The following is an 8,724-nucleotide window of genomic DNA, read 5'->3' as shown; positions in this document are numbered from 1 at the left end:
AGCCTTCTCAGTAGCAACGATTTTTATGTCCTAAAGAGAGTTTGCATCTCGAGGTAATTGTGTTCCGCGGCACTCCGTAAGCCTGGGCAGTTACGCTGGCAATTCCAGATTTATAGGAACAGAAAAAAAAAATCCCGTGCATGATATACTGTACAAATTGTATGTAATAACCACAATAAAAAATTTCATTAGGCCTGCTATTGCCAACCACCAATTCCCTGGAGAGAATTTATGTGCAAACTTCAGTTCCGTTTACCATCTGGGATGTTCTTTGCAGGATGGGTAGCCCCGGGTTCCTCGGCAAAGATGAGGGGACACATATATCCTCTCCCTTTGCCTTTGGGACAAGCGTGTTAGAAAAAGGAGGCCTTTGTGTCTGGAGGAGCAGAAATCTGCAGACATCTCTCCAAGGGTCTGCTCACGCCCGCCACCTATCCCAAGACCACTTTCCCAGCCGTCCTTGCATTTTGCAGCTCTTAGATCTGAGCACTAAATCCCGCTGCATATTTTATGCCAGCCATCACCGAGACAAGGATGCAGATTTCCATAGTTATAGGAGAGGAGGCAGAAATGGAAAAGACAAATTGGGTCATCTTATAGTTTGCAGCTGTGAAATCCATTTCCAAATTGCAGCCTTGCAGGCCTGAGAGGCTTGCCTGGACTCGACGGAGATATAATCGCGGTGTCGCCAAGGAACCGCGTTCAGGCCTGGCAGTGCTTCTGGGCACGTAGCATATGTCCTCATCAACCGTCCTCTTTATGACCAGAGCTTCTGTGCATATGCTGCAAACAGTGACGACCTGCATCTTGCCTTTGGTAAGGGACTAGGAAATTGAGCCTCTCGCCGCTCTGCAGAATGGAAGTAGGCATTTAATAAGATGGGTCTCCTCCCCTTCCTGCCTCCCACCCCAGCCCCTTCTCCAGGGGCTGCCCGGGCCCTATCGAAAGGTGCATACCTGTGTCTGGCATTGCCCAATCTCTGTGTCCCCAAATGGGACAGGCACGGCTCTAAGTGCATCTTAGAGATCACCTTGTTGGCTCCAAAAGCCTGGAGGACACAAATGGGTGGTGAGCACGGGGGCCTTAGAAAGCATCTGGGGAAACTTCTCTAATGGGTCTTGTATTGCTGGTCACCTCAAAATGTGTTCACATTTACTTACTAGGCGGCAATCCCTACGCTTATGACTTCACACGTTGGCCCTAACAACCCCGCGTGGTAGGCAAATGATTGCCCCACTTTAAAAATCAGGAAAATGAAGTCTAGGATACCAGAAGACTTCCCTAAAGATTTCAGAGCATTACCTGAGGCCCGGCACCCGGCTAGGCAGTGAAGATGAGGAACAGGCAAGGCAGTCTCCACAGCCTAATGGTTACGGTGACACGGGGCAGAGGCAACACTCGAATTAGAAATCGACACACTATTATTTATAGTTCTAACTGGCACAGCACTACTTACTTACTGCCAGGTCCTCTACTGGGATCGTTTCATTCATTTTCACTCTGAATCCTCACATCTCGACGCGGTGTTTCTGATCTCCACTTTGCAAATGACTAATCCAAGACTGGGCGCGCTCTGGTGGCTTGCCAAAGGCCACAGGGCTTGCAAGGGGGCAAAGGTGATTTCCAGATCCATGCTCCTTCCTGCGTGACACCGCACCACCCTCTTCTCTGAAGGGTGTCAAGTTCCAGTTTTGATTAGGATGAATCAAGGTTTCAACAGTATAAAAACAATATCTCTTCTTAAGAAGAGCTAAGACGGGAGCCCATTAACTCTTCAACGTTGAACTGAGGCATGTGCACGACGAAAAGATAGCAAAGGTTCTGGCATCGACAAGTCTACGTTCCAGTCTGAGCCTGGCTGTGTGACATTATGCAAGTTACTTAACGTCTCTGGATTTTATTTCCTGTCTGTAAAATGGAATTAAAGAAAGTATTCATCTAGGACGGTTGCATGTATCAAAAGCACATTTTTAACACAGGAAGGAGATTTGTATTTAAAGATCTAGCTAAAGAAAAAATTTCATTCCCACCGGAGCCCTGAAATATGATGTCTAAAGAACTAGGAACTGAGGCCAATGCAGTTTTCTCACAAGCTCAACCAAATATGGAGTTTATTTACCAGGGGTGTGAGCACGAACAGTGTGTAATGAGATTTCTTAGAATGCAGAATTTGGTTCAGTTCCGCAACTATTTCCTCAGTGCCTGCCACTGTCCAAGAATCAGCGTTTGACACTATAAAGAAAATAAATGCGAAATGACGTACTGCGCCCTCCCCATTTAAGGGAGCTGACATTCAAGTGTGGAGGACAGACACGTGCCCGAGTCACCAGACAGCCCAGGGCAGCATGAGCATGGCTGCAGGGAACTCCAGACTGGACTTGGAGAATGGCCGCTGTGCAATTCAGGGTAACACCGGGAAGTGGGGTGAAGAATGTGACCCAGATGTAAGGCCGGAAACGTACGCTGGATCTAAAACGTGAGAGGCACTGAAGACCAGGCTGAGAGATCTCAACCTTATTCTGCAGGTGACTATGGCTGACAAGCCAACTTGTTTCATCCAGTGTGTTTAGGAAGAATATTAGTTAAGATTCTTCTATTGCAAATGACATGAAATTTAGCCCAAAAAAATGTTTTTAAAGAAGTTGCGGTTAGTATCACTGGACATCAAGAATGTTCTGAATGCTTAAATAATATCGTCTTGAATTTGCGCCTCTCCGTATTTCAGCTCTTGCTTCTCTGAGTAGGCTTTATTCTCAGCGGGGCTTGTTCCAAGTGGTAGTAACAATGGCCACCTCTAGGCTGATATCCTACCTGCTTAATGAGACCTCTGTGTAAAAAGAGAGCTGCCTCCTTAACTGAGGATTGATTCTCATTTCCCTGGCTTGGATCGCTTGCCTGTTTTTGAACGAGTAATCGAGGACAGAAGGATGGAATGCTTTATTTGGCCACAATGGGGCTACGTAATAACCTCTGAAATGGAGAAAGAGAGGCGGTCAGCCCATCACAGTTCCCCCAACCACACAGAGAGGAAGCAGAGTGGGGCTTGGTAATGTACAAGGGGAATGAATGAGAGGAAGTGTATTAGTCAGATAAGATGGGTTATGCTGCAGTAACAAATAATCCCCAAACCTCAGTAACTTAAAACAACACCTGTTACTTCTCATCGCATGTGTGCATTGGGGCTGGAGTTGGGGACCCTGCTTTTCATCATCTTGACTCAAGATGACAGAGGAGGACGCATCTCTGATGTTCCAAGGTTTCTGAGCTAGGAAAAAATGAGCATGATGAATTTCACATGGCTGTTAAAAGCTCTTACTTGGGAACCAGACATTTTACTTTCACTTAATTTTTTTCCCTAAACTAAGTCACGTGGCCATGCCTAACTTCATGAGGCAGGAAAGTGCACCCTACCATGTGCCCGGAGTGGATAAATATTGGAAATATTTTGAAGAAAAGCACCAAAAACTAACACGGGCAAATAAAGAGAACATAAGTCCACTGCAAGAAGACAACTGGTTACAGCGATATATTAATGCAAGCATCACACTTCTAAAAAGACTTACGGTGCATCTGTGTATATGTTTGTGTGTGAGAGACAGACATCATGATAGGTCCATATATTCAAGATTCTGCTGATTTGAATGATTCTTCATCGAGCTAATACTGCCTTTGACGGTATGAGTTTATTGACGACATAGAAATCCGTCAGGTTATTAGAATTTTTGGCAACCCTTATCTCAGACACAAGAATGTTGTGACAATGATTCATTATGAAAAAGCAATTAACTAGGAAAAGTTTTCCTCTCTAAAATAACAATAGTAATAAAAACAACAACAATAGCTTATTTCTCATTGTTGAACAACAACAAAACAAAAACTATCTGACACTTTGTCTGTGTTGAAAGTTTTCTACTCTCTCCTCCACTCAAAACTACTTGAAGTCAATCAGTTTCTACCACTCTTTATTCAACCAACCATAGTCAAGGGGAAATGGAAAACTCACTTCGAAGATTATGAAATTCAACTACATAACAATTTTTAATAGTAAATAAAACTACCTTGTCCTAATCTGCTTATGACCCTATAACTATGTAATATTTAAATACTGGTATTAAATTTAGAAATACTGTTCATCTCTGCTCCATCCACTAGTAGCATGAAATTAAGAAATGCAGTGGAAACATATACATATTGTTTCCTTTTGTCAAGTCGTGTCCTGTGACAGTCCTCACTACTTCCTGCCAGGGCCGGTTTAACTTGTGTTCAGAACCCTTACTACTTCCTGTGAGGGTCACGCTGCTGTCTATCAAGGCAGACACTCTATTTCCTGTCTGAGTTTAGCCACTTCCTCTGGGATTCTACACCAAGTTTCAGTAGGACCCACGAGGAAATTACAAATTGGTGCCCCATCCTTAACACTTCTCACTGCCTTCTCCTGTAAACTGTTAAGAACCATACTGTAAGAATCTATAATGGCCCTGGGGTGAATGGGACCCTGTCGTTGTTGTGCTATGCTTAATTAGCTACTCAGGACCTGCTTCTGGTGGAACAGGGAAGGCGACCCCGCCCAAAGGAAGTGCACTCCCCCTTACTCCGCAACATGCCCAGCAGGTGCTCTAACCTGTCTGACACACCAGGCCCTGATGGCTGCTTCACCTTCCAGGGCAAGGTTCTGACTTTAAGTCCAGTAGACCTGTGATGCTTCTCCTGAGAGCCTGGCCCCTTGTCAGATTCGAGGGCCCCAAAAGGCAGTTACTCCATCCTTCACAGTGCATGAATGCACGATTTGGAAAACAAATGCCAGGATCAGTGAGTGCGAACGAGCTAGTGTGTAGAGAGTATGTCCTGTGGCTCGGGCACACTGGCTTCAACGCTGACGTTTCAGCTTCATTTCTATGCATGGTTGCTGCTGCCCCAGCTATTTTCATCTTAGCTTTCATTTCACCTGAGATTCCTTAACTAGCTTTCTTGAGGCTCCAGCCTCCCAGCTAGACTTGGGAGCCCTACATACTAAAGAGAGCGCGGGTCAGCAGCAACTGGACTCTCAGTGCTGGTGGCGGTGTGCTGCCCCTCTCTGGCAACAGGTGGTACTACAGGCTTTCTCCAAAACACAGATCCTACTTTAACCCTTTATAACATCTCACTACTTCAGAGCTCCCAAGTGAGTCTGGTGTCACGTCGATAATCGAGATGAGGACTTGAGTAATGGTGGAAGATAGTGGTTAAGGAGATAAACCAGCCTTCTTTGCCCAGGGCCTGGACTGCAGGGAGTAAATACAATCAATAAAAGTTAACATTTGTGGAGCATTCATTCTCTGAAAGACACTTGATCACACACAGGTTTCCCAAAAACCTGTGAGGTATAATTATTGTTCAATGGTGGCCGTCTCATGCTAATTTGGGAAATCAAAAATGTAATCAACTCTCAAAATTGGGACACATCCCTAATTACAGCAGACCCTAAAATAGCTATTCTCAGGGTCTCGAAAGCAGTGATCAGATTCAAGATATTTCACAAATAACTTGTTCTATGAAAGATGGAGCGTTAAGTCAATTTCTTCTAAGTTCTCAGGGATTGACTCTGGAAAGAATAGGGGAAATGAAATATAAAAATGTGCTAAAATCGGAATCAGAAAACCTGAGTTTGAATCCTGTCTTTGGCATTGGCCAAATAAATATTCTTGGGGCAGTCACCTGGCCAATATGTGCAGCATTCAGGCGCATCTTTGTAGAGCATCTTGGGGCCGGCCGACACCTGGTTCCAGCATGAGACTGTCCGAGTCCAGCTTTCACTACTCGGGAACTTTGCTTCGACCTTTCCTATCTCTCTCTTTTAATAGATGTGAGCATTGGTGAACAGTTGATTTACAGCATCTGGTTTATGTACCAGAGGTGGTTGGGATGCTTTTGTAGTGTCTCAAAATACCATAGCTTTTGTATAGGTGGCCCTGCCCAATGGTCCAACGACTCACTAGCGTGGTACCTCCTGGATCTTGTCCATTTGGGGTCTGTTTCTCATGGCAAACATTCTAATAAAGAAACCTACTAGAAAATTAAAGAGAAAAATCACAGGGTTTTATGGTCTTTCGCTTCAGTGGCTCTCAAATATGGTACCAATTTTGAGGCATGAAAGAAGAGATAGGGATCCAAAGTCCTAACATTTTAAGAAAGTTGTCAAAAGGGGTATCGCCTGGTCTGTTCAGATGGGTATTTATAGTTGATTGATTGCTCTTTTTTTTGTTTGTTTGTTTGTTTACAGAGACTCCTGGAACTGTCTCTGGGCTGCTTACATTGCATCCAGATCTTTCCTCTCTCTTTTGGGAGAGGCAGAGACGTGATTTTCCCCTACAAGATGGACACCAAGAAGCTGCAGCCTTCCTACCCAGGCCAACCATTCTACTTCCTATAAATAAACCTACTCTAGCCCTTTCAAAAATTCTTCTTTTTACTGTTCTACTGAGTGAAGAGAAGAAGGAGAGAAGTGAGAAAGAGAAAAAAGAGGAGAAATCTTGTCTTTCACAGTTCTTAGACCATCAGGTCCATCTGAGATTAAGAGTGAGGTCGGCTGACCTGGAGGGACATGCCACACAAGAGACCAGAACAAAATTGGATTTCTATTGAGAAAGCGGAAGGGAGTTGAATGCTATCCGCCACAGGCTCTGACCTGAGAGAAAGAGGGCACAGTTATGACTCTTACTACACTCATGCAAGGAAGAAGGGCGTGAGGAGACAGTACACTAAAAACAAAACAAAAGCTTGCAATAATTCCCCAGGCTGCAGATGCTCTTCGTTACATAATGGTGGTCATAAAAGGCCCTAATGGGTACGATTCTCACCGAATTTCTACTCCTTGTCAAGGACAGGACTGGGGCAGTGCTTGCATGCCAATGAGCAGGTAATTAGAGCCACAAGGAGGAAAGGTGGTGCAGTGACCGCGGGCTCAGCTCTTAAGGGGAGAAAAACCCAAAGGATGCTCCAAAAATGCCCAGGTCCCTGTGGGCTAAGAGGTAAGTCCCAAAAGAGTGAGGAGTCAAGCCTGACAGGATTTTAGAACCCTATGGCTTATTTCTTATATCTTCATCCACCCAGTATTTTCATGTATTTATTCAATCATTAATTCGCCCACCTTCGTAAAACTTGATTCTGCTAGTGATTTTTCAAGATACTGGGAATATCAAGATAAATAAGATAGCGTCGATCTCTCTCTCTCACCCTGCCCCCCTTTCCACACCTGAAAATGGAAAAATTAAGGCAAACATCACTACGTTGTTGAGAGGATTACATGAGATAATACAAGCACTTCATGTATTCCAAATTGGACCTGCTCAATATATGCTTGCTATTATTATGATGATTACTGCTATTGTTATGATTATTATAATTATTATCGTTATAATTATTAAGTCATGCTCCTAGCCCTCATGGAGCACACAAGCTAAATCTAATGTTTCAGGAAAATATCCATGAGTAGACTCTGAAATTGCAATCGATAGCACCTGCTCTTTTAAGGGGTGGGCCCTCCATTACTTGAAATTTAAGTAAAGGCTGCCATTTATTGAGCATCTACTATATGCCAGTCTCTGTGAAAGGGGCTTTGCAGTAATAGTTCATTTACTCCTTAGAGCATTCCAGTGGGGAAGGGTCTTATTATCTCCATTTACAGATGAGAAAATAGAGACAAAGCAGTTGAACCCCTAGCTTAAAATTCCTGGGTTCCTCCCTCCATCTTTTATATTTGAGAGGTAAGGTTGTTTCCCCTGCTTCCCTTTCACATGTATCTTTGTTATCTATGGATATGAACACATGTCCACTTTCTCTATCCTTTTTTCTGTGAACCAAAAAGCATTGTGAAAACACCACTATGTAGAAGAGTAAATTGCCATCAATTCCTCTCTGATTGCACACTCACGTCGGGAAGGCCGAGATTTGTGAGCACTTCCTCAAAGGAGATTTTTTTTATATGTACCTACAGCACCTGGTCTTCCTAGGTCGTCTCCCATCCAGGTACTAACCAGGCCGAGCACTGCTTCGCTTCCAAGATCAGACCAGATTAGGCACGTTCAGGTGACACGGCCATGGACACTGAAGGAGACATTTCTGTCTTTAAAATAATAGCAACCCCCATCGCCAAAGACAGAGTATTGATATTCCAGAAAATACTTTTACATTGCTACCACCTGAAGAAGATAAATTGGAACTCTGAGGAATAGACTTTCCAACTTCCTGTGGGGATTGCACTATTGCAAATCTTCACACCCTTTGGGTTCCTGGCTACATTCACTCTAACAGAATAGCTACCAGGAGTCAGGTGGATGAATGCAATAGCTAGCTCATCAAGACCCCTACCTCTTCTTTCTCTTGGAGTCTGTGGAGTATACGTCATTATACGGGAGGTGTGAGCCCCGCCTTTTCACTATCTTAAGTACAATTAAATTTTGTTAGCTTAGCCTGGTTTTCAGACAGAGACGCGTCATCAGAGATGACCATAACGGAATTCAAAATGCTCAGACACTTCTTATTACTCCAGACAGAGTCATACAGTCAACTGCTTATCAGCTATCTCTAGCTGGATGTTCCCCAGATAATTCAAATTCAGCAAACCCAAGTCTGAGCTCCTGGGTCCCCAGGCATGCCTATCTGACCTCCTGTATTCCCTACTCCAGGAAGCGACAGTATCCCAAAGCAGGAACTGAGGGGACATCCTTGCCTCCACCTCCCTTGTAC

The 8,724-nt window shown here is 44.1% G+C and overlaps 1 long non-coding RNA gene across 1 annotated transcript; it reads right to left on the bottom strand.

The window, feature by feature from the left end:
- Positions 1–542: 542 nt before the first annotated feature.
- On the bottom strand, positions 543–3,825 carry LOC107515379. The gene is made up of 4 exons (XR_001597998.2): positions 2,812–3,825; positions 1,457–1,908; positions 957–1,048; positions 543–849 (listed from the first exon to the last, which is right to left on the bottom strand). It is a non-coding gene; the product is annotated as an uncharacterized LOC107515379 (long non-coding RNA).
- Positions 3,826–8,724: the final 4,899 nt, after the last annotated feature.

This window comes from Rousettus aegyptiacus, unplaced genomic scaffold (assembly GCF_014176215.1).
Source record: "Rousettus aegyptiacus isolate mRouAeg1 unplaced genomic scaffold, mRouAeg1.p scaffold_m13_p_8, whole genome shotgun sequence".
Classification (NCBI taxonomy): domain Eukaryota; kingdom Metazoa; phylum Chordata; class Mammalia; order Chiroptera; family Pteropodidae; genus Rousettus; species Rousettus aegyptiacus.
This window is presented reverse-complemented; position numbering and strand designations above follow the sequence as displayed.